Below are 19,747 nucleotides of genomic sequence, written 5' to 3' on the forward strand. Positions count from 1 at the left end.
GTTAGAGTTACATACGTAAGGTAATGAGTACATTTCTTGTCAAACATTGTTACCCTCTCCCTTGTTTATTACACCCCCAACTACCCCCCCCAAGTTGTAAAATTCATTTTTTAAGCCCAACTCTACTACTTATAAAGCTCTAACAGACCACAGGAAGTCTTCTTTTCTGGAAAACTACCTCTACTTTCAATGTGGGCTAATAGTTCTTGTCTTTTTGTTGTTATTGTTGTTTTTGTGAGGCTTGAACTCAGGGCCTGGGCACTGTCTCTAAATTATTTCACTCAAGGCTAGTGCTCTACCACTTTGAGCCACAGTGCCACTTCCAGTGTTCTGGTGGTTAACTGGACAAAAGAGCCTCATGGACTTCTTCCCCAGCTGCCTCCGAACCACAATCCTCAGATTTCAGGCTCCTGAGTAGGTAAGATTACAGACATGAGTCACCAGCACCCAGCTTTATTTATTGTCTTTTGTTTTCAGTATCTGGCTCTGTGTTAGACCTAGAGCTCATAAACAATTTCTGGGCTGACTGACATGGGGCAATTAAGCATGCTTTTCTGTTATTCTCAATTTTATAGGATATTTAATTTACAAGTGGCAAAGAAAGGATTCTATTTTTATTTCATGTCAAAAAGAGAATGTATTGACAATATTTTAACTAATCTACTACTGAATAAGTAATGCAGTCTGCAATGTATTAAACCATTCTCTTGCATTTAAAGATGAAAACTCATTTTATTTCATGTTTTCCTCAATATTTAATATGTGCCTTTCAAGCCTCTTTTGCAGTCCTTTAATTACTTATAAAATTATGTAGAATATTTCATGAAGCTGGAATGATTTTAGCTTCGGATTACTTGAGAAAATGAAGAGCTTGCTCATTTCAGATCAAACTAAATGCAGCATCATTCTTTTGGTTCTTTTGTTGGTCAACTTCAATTAAATATTCATTGAGCTTTAAATGAGACCCCAAGACTATGAAATATTTATGTGCTCTAGAAGATTGTGAACTACAGACTAGATCCTAGTTAATACCCAGAACAAATTATAAAGTGCTTCCTCCATTAGTGATGCAACAAAACAAGTCAACACCTGTTAATGTTTTCTTAAAATGAGACACTTTCAACTCATTGCCACTTTTCTTCAATAGATCTTAATTCTATGTAGCACTGTACCTAGGGTCATATATGCTGTCAAATAATACAGAGTCAAAATAAAGGCAATTCTTCAGAAAATGTCTTAAAATTATTATCTGTAGTACATGTTCTTAAGGCCCACCCACATCCACATTCAGGGGTGGTGCTCTCATCTTCCAGCTGGAGGAAATCACTTGTCAAGCTGCTCAATTGTTTATAAACCTCCTGGAGGCTTGCTTTTCTTGATGGAAGTTACAACTCCCAGAGGTACTGTGGCAATTCTCCTTTAAGGCCTATACAGCCAATGACTGTCTGACTCATCAAGGCTAAGAGGCTCAGCTTCCTTGCAGAAGGTTAAGGTGCTTAGCATCCTTGCATGGCGGTGCAACTCTGTACTGTAACTCAGGTTGCATATCCCCTATACATCAGGCCAAGGCTTAACTTGATCAGAGAGAGCATTGTTGCTTGGCTTTCCTACTTTAATTACTCCCTTACTGGTGTCTTCCTAGAGTGTGCTGTGTGTGTGTGTGTGTGTGTGTGTGTGTGTGTGTGTGTGTGTGTGTGTGTGTGTTGGTCCAGGGGCTTGAACTCAAGGCCCGGGCACTGTCCCCCACCTTTCTTCAATCAAGGCTAGTATTCTACCACTTTAGCTACAGCTCCACTTCCAGCTTTTTGGTAGTTGCAGAAAGAGTCTCACACACTTTCCTGCCTGGGCTAGCTTCAAATTGTTATCCTCATCTCTCAACCTCCTGAGTTACGAGGATTACAGACATGAGCTAGGGACACCTAGCCTAGAGTGTGTGTGCTCTTTGTAAAACCATTCACCTAAATCCATGTCAGGCTCAGCTTCTACGGTGCTCAGCTTAGGATAAAAGTCAGTTTTTAATCCATAATTCTGCAAATGACCATCAAAATATCCTGCTTGGATAGACTATCATATGACCATTAGAGGAAATGCTATTTGCAAGAAATCACAGAAAAAGAGTATTTCTTAGTTTGCATGGCTTCTATGGTAAGTACTTCTTGCCACTTATCCTTCATTTACTCTTTTTTTTTTTGCAGACAGAACATCAGTTTTATTCTGGTTGGATATGTACTCATTTAAAATGCTCACCTCCCCAGACCCCTTGTAGTTAGGACTGGCTGTTCAGTTGTCTTCTGACCAATGATTTATGCATTCACGTTTATTGTGTGGGGGCTCTTTGAACAGTTACTGCTTTTGTATCTCTCTTTCCTTTTCTTTCTTTCACTTTCCTTTTTCTCTTTTCTTTCTTTCTCCCTTCCTCCCTTTCTCCCCTTCTCCCTTCTTCCCCCCTCCCTTCCTCCCCCATCCCTTCCTTCCTTCCTTCCTTCCTTCCTTCCTTCCTTCCTTCCTTCCTTCCTTCCTTCCTTCCTTCCTTCCTTCCTTCCTTCCTCCTTCTTACTGACAAGTTCTCACCAAGTAGCCTAGTCTAGCCTGGACTTGTAAATTAATTGATATCTCAGACTAACATTGAACTCATAATCCTTTTGCCTCAGCCTCTGGTGCGCTGGGATTACAGGCCTATATCACCATTCCCAGAAGTTGTTTTCTAATGCAAAGAGAGTCAGGCTCAGCTGGTGCAAATTTCCCTACCTTTTGTTCTCCCTTTAATTTCTCCTCTGGAATCAGGACATAATTCTTTTTTTTTTTTTTTTTTTTTTTTTTTTTTGGCCAGTCCTGGGCCTTGGACTCAGGCCCTGAGCACCTTCCCTGGCTTCTTCCCGCTCAAGGCTAGCACTCTGCCACCTGAGCCACAGCGCCCCTTCTGGCCGTTTTCCATATATGTGGTGCTGGGGAATCGAACCGAGAGCTTCATGTGTAGGAGGCAAGCGCTCTTACCATTAGGCCATATTCCCAGCCCCAGGACCTAATTCTTTGAGCCCATGTACTATTCTTTGAGTATAGTACAGATACAAGGGACCCAGAGGCCATATGCATGATGGAGCTTCATCTGGACTTGTTATATGGGAAAAATCACCCTGCCCTCATTTCAGAGGTTCTCAAGCCAAGAAGGTTATTGGAAATGACATGCTAATATTTGCCTTGGGTATGTCACTTAAAGGATGAGTTAAGGCTTAGCAATAAACTAGATAATATTTTGATGTCATGTCTTCCTTTTGGTGTAATAAGCCCAAATACCAACATTTAAAATAAAGATAGGATCAGTAAGTATGCTATGTGAGTCATATTGAAGCCTGAGATAAAAGAGAAAAATCCGTAATACTGAATGGTATACTTATGTAACCATTTTGGTATTTTAATACTTTATTCATCAGGATTATCTTTTTCATTAATTTTGATATCTTAAACTACCTCACTCTGGGGCCAGCCCTTTCCTGAAAGTGCTGCTGCCATTGAGTACCTGGAAGCCAAATGACCTGGTACTGGGATGAGTTGCTGTACAAAAATTGTCAATAATGTCTTTATGAGAACCATAGTGCGACATGCTTAAAACTTGAGGCACTGGGAGATTTATCCATAGATCAAGAGGAAAACAAGGCCACTCTGTAATCAGGTGTGAACACAGTCAGAACACAAACATGGTCTAAGCCATAAACTATCACTCACACCAGTCATTTCCAGTCATCAGCCTAGCGTCTCCATGAGGAAGAAGCAGACAGAGAGAATGGTCCTCACTGTATAAATGAGCATTCATTCACGTGATATAGTGCAGAGCCAGAGACTGAGTGTGTGTGTTGGAGGCAGTGGTTCTGGTCATCATCTGCCATTTACTAGGCATTTTACCTCTCTGAGACTCAGCATTCTTGACTCTATATAATATAGGGCTTGGCTAGCTGATCTCTAAGATTCTTTGGCCTCTAGCAGTCTGTGTCTAAAATGTGACTCAGGTCAAATTGAGCTTGTTCATCTTAGAACTGGACCCAGATCCTGGGTCTCCTGGCCTGAGGCTCTAATTACACCAAACACCCACTGCCTCATGACTAATTGAAATTTTGTGTTTAGCAGTTTATGTGAAGCTAAAGATGCTATTGTATATAATCCTACCATTAGCTGCTTTCATAAAAAGCTATAATATTTAGAAATACATACATGACTGAATGTTTTTTTTTGTTAATCCAAGGGTGCTTTTATTTCAAATGTATCTATTACAAGAGCAATGTATCAATCTAGATTCCCAGTGACTGCTATTGGAAGGCAAAAATTAAGGCAGAGTATTCATTGCCAGCTACTGGGAATAAGCTGCTAGAAATGATGACAACTAGTTTACTGGGGAATTAATTGTTCCTTTTTTTTTCTCCTTTGTGCCCATGCTGGGGCTTGAACATCAGGGCCTGGGTGCTGCCCCTGAGCTATGGTGCTTAAGGCTCGAGCTCTACCTCTGTACCACTTGAACCACAGCTCCACTTTCTAGTGGTAACTGGAGATGAAGAGTCTCATGATTTTTCTGCCCAGGCTAACTCAGAATCTTCATCCTGATCTCAGCCTCCTGAGTCATTGAAATTGCAGGCATGAGTCACTGGCAGCCTGAGTTGTTCCTTTTTTCTTTCATCCGCATCTATTGAGCATAGTTGTATCTAGGTAGGAATACGTGTCCTCCAGCCAGCCAGGCTGTCAAGCAGGACTTGGTGTGATAGCACTCACTGGTAGCTGAGTATTCGTGACATGTGTCTTTGTAGACACTACCCCAGCTTCTTCTCCTTACAATGCGATAGGTCTTAAAATTTTAGAAAATGTAATTATAGCAGCTCCCACTTTGTATTTTAATGCCCTGTTTTCCTAAAATGAAATTCAACAGGAAAATAACCCAACTGCGCCGTTAGCCATGGCCCTTCCCCAGCTGAGGTGAGCCAGCTGATTGCCATCTGTCTCCTCCATCAGATAAAGGACTTCTTTTCTTAGTCGCTCACTGTTGGGTCCATAGTCTCAAATTTAGATTCAGAGTTAGCAGGGATAAAATTTTGGCCAACCAGATGAAAGCTAGGTATTACTTACCACTAAGCCTTATTCCAGAGTATCATCAAATGAAATTCCACAATGTGCAATTTCATTATGACTGAATGTTTTTATATGACTTTTATCTGGATGTTAAGCATCATTTACATGGACTTTGCAATTAGACTCTCATTTTGTTTCATTTGTCAATTGCAACTAGTTAGCCTAATTTGTTTGCTATTTCACAAATGATTCTATTACAGCAACTGCCAGGATAAAGGTTGATCTTATAGGGGTATGCATGCATTTAAAAACATTATTACATTTTCCATTTATTGTAGACATAATAATTATAATCAGGACTACTGACCACAGAATTAGAATTTTAATAACTTTGCATTCATTGACACTGAGTCTGTAGCAAGCTGATATGGTGCTGAATGAATCTATATGATTTGAGCAATAGAAAAATCAGTCTCCAGTCACCTTGATTTTTTTTTTAAAGATTTCAATGGCATACATTACTCGTACAAGGGGGTTTCATTGTGACATGCCCCCTCTATAACTAACTCCTGTATCCCCCTCTCTCCCTACCCCCCATTTTAGGCAGTACTGGTCTAAACTCAGAGCCAAGCACTGGCTTGGCCAGCACTCTACAACTTGAACCCTGCCTCCATCCTGGCTTTTTGGTGGTTATTTTTTGAAGATGGAGTCTCACAGACTTTTCTGCCTGCATTGGCTTTGAACCATAAGTCTGTGAATCTCAGTCTCCTGAATAGCTAGGATTACAAGCATAAGTCTGGTGCTCAGCTTGAGTTGTGTGTGCGTGTGTGTGTGTGTGTGTGTGTGTGTGTGTGTGTGTGTGTGTGTACAGTAATTGGACAAAGAGCTTTCCACCATGGTATTTCACAGGTGCATATATATTTAATTAGAACAACTTCCTATATTCCACTTTCTCCATCTCTCTACCCTCTATTATATAATGGCTTCGATGAGATTTCTTAATGCCATCATCATGCATAGACACAATGTATTCTAATGTTATTCACCCTCCACCATTTTCTTTTTCTCTCTCACTCATTCCCCCAAATAGTCCCATTTTAAAAATAAAGTTCTGTGTATATACATATGTATTATATAATCTATGTATGCCTTTAAAGTCTAGATTCCTCAAAGGAATGACACATTTGACTTTTTGACCTTGGCCTATCTCATTCAATGTGATGCTCCTTACCTCCATCCACTTGTGTGCAAAATGACATGATTCCATTCTTTTTCACAGTTGAATAATATTCCATGCATATACAAATATTATCTCTTGAGCAACCATGGAATGTGTAAAAAAAAGTGTTAGAAAAGTCAATAAGATTTGGGCTTTTGTTGAGTTAGTTTGGGGATGATCTTAAGGAAGTGGGACTGTTCACATTATATGATTCCATCTATATGAAAGCCTAGAAAAGGCAAATATACAAAACAGAGAAGATCAGTAATTCCTGGAAGCTGGCAGTGAGAGGAAGAGCTTTTGAAGGTTGATTTCAACTATACTGTAGCTATTATATAGCTCTATGCAATTCCAAAAAAGGCCCTCAAACTGTATACTTGCAGGAGGTAAATTTTATTGTATGTAAATTAAAACTTAGTGTGTTAGTTTGTAGTAATTGTTGTAATTCCCTAAGTAGTACAAACTGAGTGGCTTAATTAGAAGAAATGTTTTTTTCTTGCATTTCTGGAGATAGAAGTCCAAGGTCAAGGTTCTGGGAGGGTTCATTTCTCCTGTTGTCTTGCTCTTTGGCTTGCAGACAACTGCTCTCTTGATGCTTCTTTACATGATCATTCTCTGGACACACTTTTTTTTTCTTTTTCTTTCTTTTCCCCTTTTATGTGGTACTGAAATTTGAATTCAGGCCCTCCCTCATGCTTGCTGAGTTAATGTTCTCTTGCTGTGCCATGCCTCTATTTTCCGTGATTTTTAGAATGGTGTCTATCTTCTCACCTAGATGCTTTGAGCTCACTGAAATCACACACGTGCACCATCATATATAGATTCTCTTCCCTGGAGATGGACTGTTGTAGACTTTTCCATCTGAGTAGACTGGTACCACTTTCCTCCCAATCTCATGTAGTTTGGGATGATAGTGGTGTGCCAGCTATGACAGCACCCAGTTATGGATGGAGAAGCGGGGCGGGCGGGGGGGCGGGTCTCACTAACCTTTCTGCCTTCGCTAGCTTTGAACTGTGGTCCTCCCATTCTGAGCTTTCTAAGTAGCTAAGATTACAGGTGTAAGCCACCAGCACCTGGCTGATTATTTTTGTTTTTGAACATAAGATTCTTGCTGTGTGTAACATTTTAGTTCACAAATTTGGAATCGTCCCCATTCCATTTGTTGACATAAAAATTTTAGGTTCATTCCTATTTTGTTCTAAACTTTGGAAATCACAATTATTTGGAAAGCTTCTCCATTTGATTACAAACCAGTAACAGGTTTGAGACACTGAAAAAAAATTTGTATTCTTTTTTTTTTTTTTAACAGATTCTGCCCTTTGATTCATGTTACCCTTTAGTAATACTGGTGGCGGGTAAAGGAAATTGAATTTTAAACGTCTCTCTCTCTCTCTCTCTCTCTCTCTCTGTCAGTTGTAGGGCTTGAACCCAGGGCCTGCTCGCTGTCTCTTTGTGCTTAAGGCATGCACTCAGCTTTGACTTCTCTCACCATGGGTTAATTTTGCACATTCTTGTGTTTCATACAAATGGAATCTCACAGTATATCATCTCTGGACCCTTGCTTACTGTTGAGATTTAAGATACAACATTGATTATATATAATGTCTAATTTATTATATATTATGTATTGATTATATTATATATTTGTGTTATATATGAAATATATGTTAATTATATATTATATACATTATACATATTTGTCTAATATATTGTACACACATACGCCCACAAACACACACTGAAAGTGCAGCAAATTCATATAATCCATCATGGAAGAATTTATACAGTAGTTTAGTGTTCTTGATTGATATCCATTTGTTTTAAAACATGTTACACTTTTTCAAGTATGTCTCTCTTCTAACTTCCTTAGAGGTTAAAATTGTCTTCTGATTTACTTTTGATCATGCTCTTCTATTTAAATACCTGTTTGGAGTAGGAAATTCATCATGTTATTTAGTGTACTATTAGTCCTTTTCATAAAGAGGCCTATCCAGGGTTGCATGACACTTTCATAAATCTTTTTTATCAGAGGTAAAAATAATTGAAGGAGCAAGATTGTTCATTCTAGAACAGTAGGAATGGGAAGACAGCTAGCAAGGTGATGCCTGCCACATTATTTAGAAGTACACAGAAATGCTTATATTTGTTCCTTTTTTTCAATATTGTTCCATTTCCTTGTATGTTGTCCCATTTCTCTAAACCTCCTTGTCCCTTCTTCATCCATCTTTTTAGTCGTTGTTCTCCTGTCAGGCTTTAGAGTTGTTGAGTTTACTTCTTAAGAGTATTACCACCACCACCACCACCACCATCATCAGTATTATAACCAATGTCTTTCCATTTCCCTTTTGCCCTATGGTTGGACCCTAGTGTGCATGTGTCTCCCTAAATGTAACAATGTCTGAAGTTAACTTCATGTATGGTGGATGAGTGTCCTTTGGGAACATCACCCTCCCATAACACCTCCCTAAAGTGAGGCTATTGGATATATTTGGGAAGAACAAGGCTTTTCAGTCAGCTAGACTGGGGTTGAGAACAACTAAAATTTGGCACGTATTCCTTATTTTATATTAACCCTGTTTTTAACCTCTATTCTTCTCAGGTCCCTCATCTATCAAGTAGCAATAACATAATCCAGCTGTGAGTTGACATAAGCATCAAATGGACAGGGCATATCAAATATAATAGTTAATGTTGAAGGATTAATGGTCATCCTTTGCCCCAGGGCTATTTCCTTGCAAGGAGTAGGAAGGATAGTGTTCCTAGGAGGAGGGAAGCATAAACTGGGACAATCCTAGTCATCACTTGCACTTTAGGATTCTTGGGATAAGTTCTAGCATATTCTAGAATGATAAGTTTGGCAATGTTGCCACTGAACCCACCGTGTTCTACAAAGCAGCCCCTAAGCTATTCATGCACTGCATTCTCAGTTGTTCCTCTATGTACCATTTCTATGGAAATATTAGGATAGTTAAAAAACTTCTATTATTTAAACAAGAGATTTTTGTGATATCCCCTTTCTGTTGCAGAAAATTCCTTTAAAATTACTGTTTTTCATTATTCGAAGCAACAACCACTTATTAGACTATGTTATTAGACTATGAAAGTTGTAATTTTATTATTCATAGATTTTTACTTATAGATTACTATGATCATCTAGGTTCAAGAAATTTTATTTCTTGAGGTAGGGTCTCACTACATAGTCAAGATTGGCCTTGAACTCAGGATCCTTCTACTCTAGCCTCTTGAGTGCTGGGATTACAGGTGTACACCACTGGCTATTTTTATGCCAGTCCTGGGGCTTGAACTCAGGGCCTGGGTATTATTCTTGGGCTTTTTTACTCAAGACTAGTGCTCTACTACTTGAGCCACAGCTCCTCTTCTGGCTTTTTGGTAGTTAATTGGAAAAGAGTCTCATGTACTTTCCTGCCTAGGCTGGCTTCAAACTGCAATCCTCAGATCTCATCCTCTTGAGTAGCTAGGATTACAGTTGGAAGCCAGGAGTGCCTGGCTATAACTAACAAATTTACGTTTAAAATTCAATTTCCTTTATAATGTATCCTGCACTTTCTCCACTGCATGGCTTAAAATATAAAATCTAAAGCCAGGCACTGAGGAAACAGATCTGAGGATTGTAGCTCAAAGCTTTGTGAGACTATTATCATTAGTGAACAAAAACACTAGAAGTGGAAATGTGGCTAAGTGAAAAAGCTAAGGGATAGTGATCCAGGCCTTAGTTCAAGCCCTAGTACTGGCACGCGCGCGCGCGCGCGCACACACACACACACACACACACCCTAAACAGTGGTTTTGAACCTCCTTTTCTCTTACTCATACCTGGTGTTTTTTAAATTGTCTTGTTCGACTATGTGAAAAGTCTATTTTAGATATGATTCTGACAGTATTTTTAAGCTTCCAACTTTGCATCCTACACGGATTTATATATTATTCAGTATTTTTATACATTTCATTTGGAGTGAACTCCAAAGCTCTGATACATATATGTGTACACGCGCACACACACACACACACATTTTCTTCTTAATCCTTTAAATAGTGCTGCAGTATCTTGTGGTTAGCCAGCGTTGACTTTCTAAATTTTTTGTGAAAACATTTAAGTGGGTTGTACCAGCTAATTAGTGATAAAGGTACAATAATATTCTAGCTACTCCCTTACCTCTTTTATGTTTTATAAAATTGTATTTTTAAGCACTAGTAAAAATAATTTCATGAATCCTTATGTTGCTCACACAGGTGCATTTCACCTTAAACCTAAATTTAACCATGAAAATAGCAAGATAAAATTTAAATATGTTCTAAACAGAAATTTTTTTTGTAATAACATGCTTTGGAAATTATCCTATATTTTGTCATATTAATAATCATTTATTCAATTTACTGCCCACTTCAACAAGATAAATGAGTCAGGTTTATATAGCTTATGTTTTTTTCTTAAAATAAGATGTGCCTGTTTAAATACAGTATCCATAGGGACATAAATTTATCAGAATAGGAAGTGAGGACAAATTAAATTTGAGAGTGTGACTTGAGCAATGGTATGTAGATGTACTCCTACCTCCTGAATTCCACCTCAAATGACTGAAATGTTAACATATGAAACTAGTATTGGAGGCCAGGGCAGAGTTTCATTCTCATTCGGCAAACCTTTAAGAAATTCCACTCTCTGCAGTGCAGATCAAAGAACTTTACCAAAACCAATCTGAAGTTTCACTTCCCGAGAAAGTAAAAAGAATTGAACTAGAAGTTAAGACATGTAGGGAATTTGTGTGTGTGTCCCTCAATTTTTTCACTCAAGGCTAGTGCTGTACCATTTGAGCCACAGCTCCACTTCCATCTCTCTCTCTCTCTTTTGGCTGGTTGATTGGGAGTTTCTTAGATTTGTTTGAGCTGGCTCTCAACTGTGATCTTCAGATCTCAGTCTCCTGAAAATAGCTAGGATTACATGGTGTGAGCTACTGGAGCCTAGCTTGCAGGGACATTCACTGAACTTACTTTCATAACTGTTGATGGATTGTCACTCAGAGGCTCAGTTACAAGGTCAAAGTATACCCTTTTTCTGTGTCACAACAAGCAATGACACAGAGAGGTGGGACTGGCCACTCTGTTCCTGGAGTAGAGGCCAAGCCAATTTATGAAATGTTTAAGTGGGAAATTTTAAAGTGTGTTCTGCTTGGGACCATCCATGTCTGCTGATCTCTTTTCACTAGGCTTATGATTTTTGACCAGTCAGTCTTCCGTTGAAATGAGGGATCTGAGAACACTGGGATGGATGGTAAGGGATTGAGGAACTCACTCACTTTACTTTGGGGAAAATCATCCTTGGGTAAAGTGGTCTTTGTTCAGAAACAAACAAAGAAACCTATTGTACAATTTCTGAAGAGACCCTGAAACATACATGGAGAGCATATGTGTTTCAAGAAGCAAAGAAGAGTTAATTCAAAAGCATGATTTCTGCAGGAAATGAGTATGCTTTGTGTTTTTTTATGGAGTACAAGGAGTGTTTAATATAAAATAAGCAGTGAAAGAAAATCCCTGTGATGAGAGAGCTGGAAAGAGTAAACAGAGCAAGAGTAAATAAAAAATATTGCTGAATGATAGTGTGCTCAATAAGAAAGAAATGTGAAAAAAAAGCATGAAGCAAAAGTGAGATGAGTGATGGGAAAGTGAAAGTTCAGAAAAATCTCAAAATGCAGAAAAAAAGGCAAATGTATAAGAAGCAAGATAATGGAAGGTAGACATACAGACTGCTAATGTGGAGACAACTCCTGAACTATTAAGAGGTTAGAGTAAAAGCAGCCAAATTGTCCAAGTGGCAGTAGCTCATGCCTATAACCCTAGCTACCCAAGCAATTGAGATGTGACAATGAGTTTGAAGCCAGGCCAGGAAGGAAAGTCTGTGGGACTCTATCTCCAATTAACAATCAAACAGCTGGAAGTAGAGCTGTAGCTCAAATGGTAGAGCACTAATCTTGGGAAAAAAGCTTAGGCAGTGCCCAGGCCCTGAGTTCAAGGCCCAGGACTGGCACATAAAAAATAGCCAAATTGGGCATGAAATCAGAATACATTAAGAACCCAAATTTCTACAATATAGAAAGCAAGTACTATGTAGGCAGGAGATTCCATGTAGACCAATAATTAGTCACATGTGGGAAAATTTTATAATTTCAAGAATGAAACAAAGATAAAATTTCCTGACAGAAAAAGTTAACTTCCTCCAAAAGAAAACCTGCAATTATTAACTAGAAAACAGTGCAGCAAAGGAAAATATTTGTACCTAGAAAAAATTCATTAGTGAAAGCAGGAGAAAAATGACCTGAGTTGTATAATTTACCATTAAATAAATTGTGCTCTCACCCACATACCTTTGCTTCGAAAGTTACTTGAAGATATAGTATAGTGAATGAAAAATAAAACAGTTCACCATGGGAAATTTATGAAACAAAAGGATTAATGGTAAGCAGAGAAATAAAACCTAATAGGTTATGATACAAATTTTAAAAACACAATGTAAACATTTTAAGAATTTATTCAAAGATAAAAGATTGAACAATAATAAACGGACTCCAAATACAAGACAGGGACAGGCAAAAATGCATGTTAATTTTCATTATTCAGATTACAAACTTAATATTTTGACTGGGGACAAGTAAAAACATATTAATTTTCATTATTCAGGTGATAGACTTAATATTTTGACTGACTGTGTTTGTGTGTGCAGGTTCTGGGGCTTGAACTCAGTGCAAAGGTTCTGTCCCTGAGGTTTTTTGCTCAACGTTAGCACTTGAGTCACAGTTCCACTTCCAGATTTTTAAATTTTTTGGTGCTTAATTAGAGATAAGAGTCTCATGGATTTTCGTGCCCGGGCTGGCTTTGAACCACAATTCTCATATCTCAGCCTGCTGAGTTGCTAGGATTACAGGCATGAATCAATATCCTTAAAAGTTTAAATTTGTAATAGTTAAAACTCTGTCAATTATGAGGAAAAATGCCAATTTCATTTGTATATTATCTTTCTTTAGGACCTATCATTTAGCTCTGCATAAGAAACATAAGTTCTAAAAAAACACACCAGTACATTAACATTTCATAGATCACATGGTAAGATCTGGGAGGGGGGTCATATAAATCTTAAGTAGGGTATGAATATCCTTTGTAATTAGAGAAACCTGAGTTAATCAAGTCTACGTACAACTTAATATAGCTAATTACAGTCAGTCATATAAGGATACCACCAACAGTAGGTTCTAGGCAATAAAATCGGGACATACTTTCACATATACAGTTTAATACATTTTATAGGAATTACTTATTCTAGGTACACACCAGAGTTATAATTAGGGCTTAGGACATTAGATAAAACACAATAAGGCAGATTTCATGACACAAAGAAAAAAAATTTATCTAATTTTATAAATCAATAAAAAGAACAGATTAATAAACACTAGTAGTCTAAGAAATTGTTTGAAACAAAAAAAAATCCTAGCTTTTTTCAGGAAAACAAAAATATACAGTAATATATTTAAAAATCACTAGTTTAAATTGCATAATTTATGAAGTGCTATTCAGCAAAACTGAATATAGTAATATTCACAGAATATACTACTGGAATTGGCCGATAATTATGGAAATATTGGAGAACCACTCAAAATGTGGTAGGACTATGGGCTACTATCCTTTCTGTTTTTGTATACTTTTAGGAGTCGCCAAAGTTCTACAATAAACAAGTATGAATTCTGAATCTACTTATAAAAAGAAAGTGCCAAATCAAAAGGTTTCTGTCTTTTAAGACAGAGTTGTCAGTTTGCTCCATTTGAGCTCTAAAGGTAAAAATAGTTATTTTATGTGTGTGTGTGTGTGTGTGCCAGTGCTAGGGATGGAACCCAGGGTGTCTTCCATGCTAATTAAGTCACATACTTTCCCATTGAGCTATACCTTCCAGCACTGCCTTTCTAAAATTTAAGTGAAGCAAAATATTATTGAGCCCTGAAAGAACTTCTAGGGCTCAGGAAGCCTGTTAATGGTCCTGTGACTCTGAGTAACTGAAAAATGGCCTAAGTACCACTATTTACAAATTGAGTTTCTAGACCAGTAGCTGCCTTCATGGTTCTGATACCCCTAGGACAACAAAGTAGGCACACCACACCAAGTGCTATATGAACAGATATATACTGAATAATTAATAATTCTTTAAGATTCAATAGGATAGCTATTATTTAATAGGATAGCTATTATTTAAGTAGCAAACTATGTACACAGTGCCTCAAATATCACACAATCAAATCACTAGGATTTTTCTTATCGTTGGTGTTCTTGTTAACATGAATAAGTATTCTTTACCTATTCATGACTTTTTATTTATGCTACTCAATACAGGATTACACTGCTCACACCCCTTCCTAAAGAAATAGTTGAATTATGGTAAAGTGCTCTTCTGCATGTTGGAAACTATGCAGAGTATATCATACACATTTGCTATAAAAATATATGGAGAGAAGAGAGGTGAGGCAAGTATTTCCCCACTATAAAAGATTGTTTTACTAAAAGGAAAAAAAATGAGAGAGGATACTGGAATAGTGAGTAGAGAGAGATGTACAAAAAGTAGTAAGGCACTTTAAACCAAATATGTGTAAGTGAGGCATTTCTCAAGTTGGTATTTCCAGCAGAACTGGAATTTGAGTTGTATCTTATACTAAGCTATAAGTAACCAAGAAAAAAAAAACCACCTGTTTTAAGTACTTTATGATGCACCTGAAATCCAAAGGACATGTGAAATCCTGAAGCTACAAAAAGAAAAAGAATCTGGTAGCTGGTGGCTCATACCTGTAAACTTAGCTCCACAGCGGCTGAGATCTAGAGGTTTAAAGCCATCCCCTGCAGAAAATTTCAAAGTTCATAAAAAAAAATTTCAAAGTTCAAAAGCAATCAAGCCCCCCACCCCAACCCACCTGCCTAGCAAAGGCATGATCCCAACTTTATATTCCCAGTACTACCCAAAGGCAAATAAAAGTCTCCCTTCCCTTCCTCCATCTACCTAACCTTTTTATATCTATCAATTTTGTCTTAATCTTATCTAATCTAAAAAACTTATTTTATATCTCTATCAACTTTGTCTTATCTTAATCTATTCTCTATCAACTTTGTACTACTCAGTATTTTCCCAAAATCCTCATCCCTGGAACCTTTTTCTGTATAATCCTAAGCTCCATGACCCTGTGGGTTGAGAGGCATACTGAGTAATGTATAAGCTCCTTAGTTCAATGACATACTGTCATTAATCTTCCAAGTGCTAAGGAAGTCAGTTCTTTATATATGAAATCAAGAAATCTTTGCTCACTGCCTGCTCTGTTCCAGGCACTGTACTAACTAGCGTCAAGGATTAAGTGATGAATAAGGCTGACAAGCTTCTTAACTACTAACCTAATGGAGTACATTAACCAATACACATACGAATACACCAACAATATAACCTCCGACAACAAACAGAAGCTGAGTTTGGTTTTCCCCTCCTAGAACTCTCATCCTTTTATATACCTCTACAGCCCCCTTGACATACCATGACTAATTTTCACTTATCTAAATTAATTTCCTTTTGAGATAAAACATCTTATCTTTAAACTTGTTTCAAATTGAGCAGATTAATACTTACGATTTTAACAAACTAATATAAAATTCCTATAATGCGCATTGTATGGAATCAACTAGCTTACTTTAAAAACCAACATTACTGAAAGAAACAAGAAAATGTTTTCATTACCAACTATTCAGAAATACAAGCTATAAAAGTCTCTTTACTAACTAGCATTTTTGGCTGGAAGGGAAAACATTAGTAACAGCAGACAGTTCTCTTTAGTCCTCCTCTCCTCTTACTGTACTCCATCCTACAAGCCAGAAGCAAAAGTCTTATGAAAAGATTTTGAAGACATGTTGTTGGGAGTTCTAATGGGCTCTAAATGCAAAACTAATATGTGACACAGGAACAGTTCAAATGAAGTCTATGAGAGTTTTTAGGGTGCTGGTCTCCCTATTTTGGAAAAGTTCTGTGTCCTTTCTGCTTTAAAGATTGTAGAGGCGAGTAGTATTCTCACGCAAAGTGGTCAAGATGCGGGAAAGTGGCTGGTTTTTGATTCTGGCGATCTCTTCCACTGTGTGCATTGCAAGGCCTGGGTGGGAATATGGGCAAAGACTTCTGGGAACCCATCGAGGGAGAAAGTAGGGAGCATCACTTTCAACGACAATTCTCTCCAGTGGAATTTTCTTCAGTGCATCTCGGGCCTGCCAAGCAGAAGAGTAAGTCAGGACTGCTGTGAAGCCTACAGACATGTTGGGAAAGTACTGCAGTAGGGGCTCAATGACTGGATAACTTCCAGTGAAGCAATGCCTATGGATCTTATAGTCAAAAGGTACACATCTTTTCATGATGTTCAGAAGATCTTCATCAGCATCTCGGCAGTGGATCACCACGGGCAGCTTGAGAGACACTGCCAGTTGCAGTTGTCTCTCAAATACCCGGAACTGCTCTGGGACAGGTGTGGTACATTTGTAAGAGTAATCCAAACCCATTTCCCCAAATGCCACGGCCTTGGGGTGCCGTAAGGCATACAAGACTCTTCTTTCTTGATAGTCATTGTAGTAACGTGCAAAATGAGGGTGACAGCCAAAGGCCCCCCAAACCATATCTTCTTGTAGTATCTCTTCCCACAGTCTATCTCTTAGGGAACGAGGATCACAGAAATCAGTGATGCAACCGTGAAATTCTTCAGGGAAGGAGGTTCTATAAAGTTTTCTGAACATTGTGAAGTTTCCATTGAAGGACAACTTGGAATACAGCATGTCCAAGTGACAGTGGGTATCAATGAAACCTGCCTTTGGCTGACAGTGGCTCACTGACTGGTAGCCAGATGTATGTGATGCAAGAGGATATTTCACCAGTTCCCCTTGGTAGGTTTGCTTTGCTGCATCTGAATATTTGGAGACAGAATATGAACGGACATCCTGAGAGTCGCCTCCTGCATGGTAATACTTATTGCAGGAACTCTGGCTTCCTCTCCCAGCTGAGAATCTGGTGGTGGTGATGCTGCTGCTGCTGCTTGAGAAACCTGGAGAAAATCTGGTATTGCCAGTACGAGAGGTGTTGTAGTCATTCCAAGGAACATTGTACACATTAGGTTTATGTGTGCTATGATCACTCTTGATGGTTGAAGGCTGTGAAACTACTGGGAAATTCACTGAGAATGGCTCATTCTGAGAGCCTCTGACTGTTGAGATTTTATACTTATCAGACCAGTCACTTGAAGAGGCAGGCTTGGTTACATTTTTTTCTTCAGGCTGTGCTCTTTGGGAGTTGTTGTCACCCAGAAATTTTAAGGTTGGAAGGCTTTTTTCATAAATCTTTCGGTCAGAAGGCTGTTCTTCAGTGAGTTTCTTACTAGGTTTTACAACCATTATATTCTCACTGAAGCTGCCCATCTTTGGTAACAACTCTTTATTTTTTTGAGAAGTAAGAGAGATGTTCCAGGCTGACTTCTCTGCAGACTTAGGACCATCTGCCACGCTTGATTTTGTAGTAGTAGCAGCCCCTTCTCTCTTTGGTGTTAGCTTTCTCATGGTGCCCTCCACATCCTTCTGGTAAAGCATGTAAGACCTTTGATCTTGAAATCTACTGCTCCCTTTCTGGAAACTGTTTGATTCTTTATTTTGACGCTCAGACTTAGCTACAACTTCAGAGTAACTGGCAGCAACCACAGAAGAACCTTGGTCTTGAACTCTCCCCCTCGTTTTCTGCAATTTGTTTGGATCCTCAAGGTTAGTTGGACTCTCAGGCTTAGCTGCCAATTCAGAGTACTGAGAACTAAACTTATAGTCTTGAAATCTGATCTTCGTTTTCTGGAACCTAGGTGGTTTCTCCATCTTATTCTTACCCTCAGATGTAGCTGCAAATTCAGAGTGTTGGTCAGAGAACCAATTATCTTGAAATTTGCTGCTCATTTTCTGGAACCTTTTATTTTGACTCTCAGTCTCAGCTCCAACTTCAGAGTAAGTGACAGCATTGCTGGAAGACTCTTCCTCTTCACATCTGTCACCCCAGCTCTGGGACTTGGGTGGTTCTTCAGAATAAGGGCCATAACTAGTGGAAGTCTCCTGATCTTGAATTTTGCCTGTACTCTGGTTCTCGTTGGAAACTTCAATCATACTTTTCCCCTCAGTCTTGGATTCAAGTTCAGAGTACTGGGTGGTAGGAAACCCAGGGTCTTGAAATACGGCCTGTTTCTTCTGAACCTGGTTTGATTCCTCCATTTTATTTTGACTCTCAATTTCAGGTGTAGATGCAGAGTAAGGGACAGCATTGGTGGAAGACTGCTGGTCTTCAACTGTGCCCATACTTTTCTCGAATTGGTTTAGATCCTCCATCTTACTTTGACTCTCAATCTCAGGTGCAGATGGAGAGGAAGGGACAGTATCGGTGGAAGACTGCTGGTCTTCAACTGTGCCCATACTTTTCTTGAATTGGTTTGGATCCTCCATCTTATGACTCTCAATCTCAGGTGCAGATGCAGAGTAAGGGACAGCATTGGTGGAAGACTGCTGGTCTTCAACTGTGCCCATACTTTTCTTGAATTGGTTTGGATCCTCCATCTTATGACTCTCAATCTCAGGTGCAGATGCAGAGTAAGGAACAGTATTGGTGGAAGACTTCTGGTCTTCAACTGTGCCCATACTTTTCTCAAATTGGTTTGGATCCTCCACTTTACTTTGAGTCTCAGTCTCAGGTGCAGTTGCAGAGTAAGGGACAGTACTGGTGGAAGACTGCTTGTCTTCAACTGTGCCCATACTTTTCTGGAATTGGTTTGGAACCTCCATCTTATTTTGACCCTTAATCTCAGCTGCAAATGTAGAATAAAGTACAGTATTAGTGGAAGATTGTTGGTCTTGTACTATGTCCATAGTTCTTTGGAACTTGCTTGGATCCCCCATCTAATTTTGTTTTAGTATTAACAAAGTGCATTTAAATTCCTTATCCTCAGGTAACTTTTTAAAATTAAGTAGTTGTATAAAGGGGTTGTAATTTTATGTCAGGTTATAAGTACGATAAATGAATCTTGGTCAATGTTATCTCTTCCTTCATTCTCCCCCAGGTCCAACTTCAGTCATGTGCCCGGGGAAACCATGTTTGGAACTGTAATTTTAGGCTCTAGGGAAGAATTTTCTTTTCCTTTTTACAAAAATGGACCAGCACAGAACAGTGTATTCTACAGACTAAAGACTCTCATGTACCCACCCAAGTCTCATTCTTTAGTAGTATAGAACTACTACTCATGGCAAGTTTTGAGGAATGGATTAAAAAAAGTTGGCAGGAAGATGGGGGGGTGGGTGGGGAGGCATTTGGATGGCAGAATACTCTGGAAAATGAACACCTCTGAGTGCAGTCTACAAAGTCCTCCTGGGTTTTCAAGTGCCCTT

The 19,747-nt window shown here is 38.6% G+C and overlaps 1 protein-coding gene across 1 annotated transcript in view; it reads left to right on the forward strand.

The window, feature by feature from the left end:
• Efhc2 (EF-hand domain containing 2) overlaps positions 1 to 19,747 on the forward strand; it is a 153,478-nt gene that overhangs the window by 14,426 nt on the left and 119,305 nt on the right. The window lies entirely within an intron of this gene.

Source organism: Perognathus longimembris, chromosome 28, assembly GCF_023159225.1.
Source record: "Perognathus longimembris pacificus isolate PPM17 chromosome 28, ASM2315922v1, whole genome shotgun sequence".
Lineage (NCBI taxonomy): Eukaryota > Metazoa > Chordata > Mammalia > Rodentia > Heteromyidae > Perognathus > Perognathus longimembris.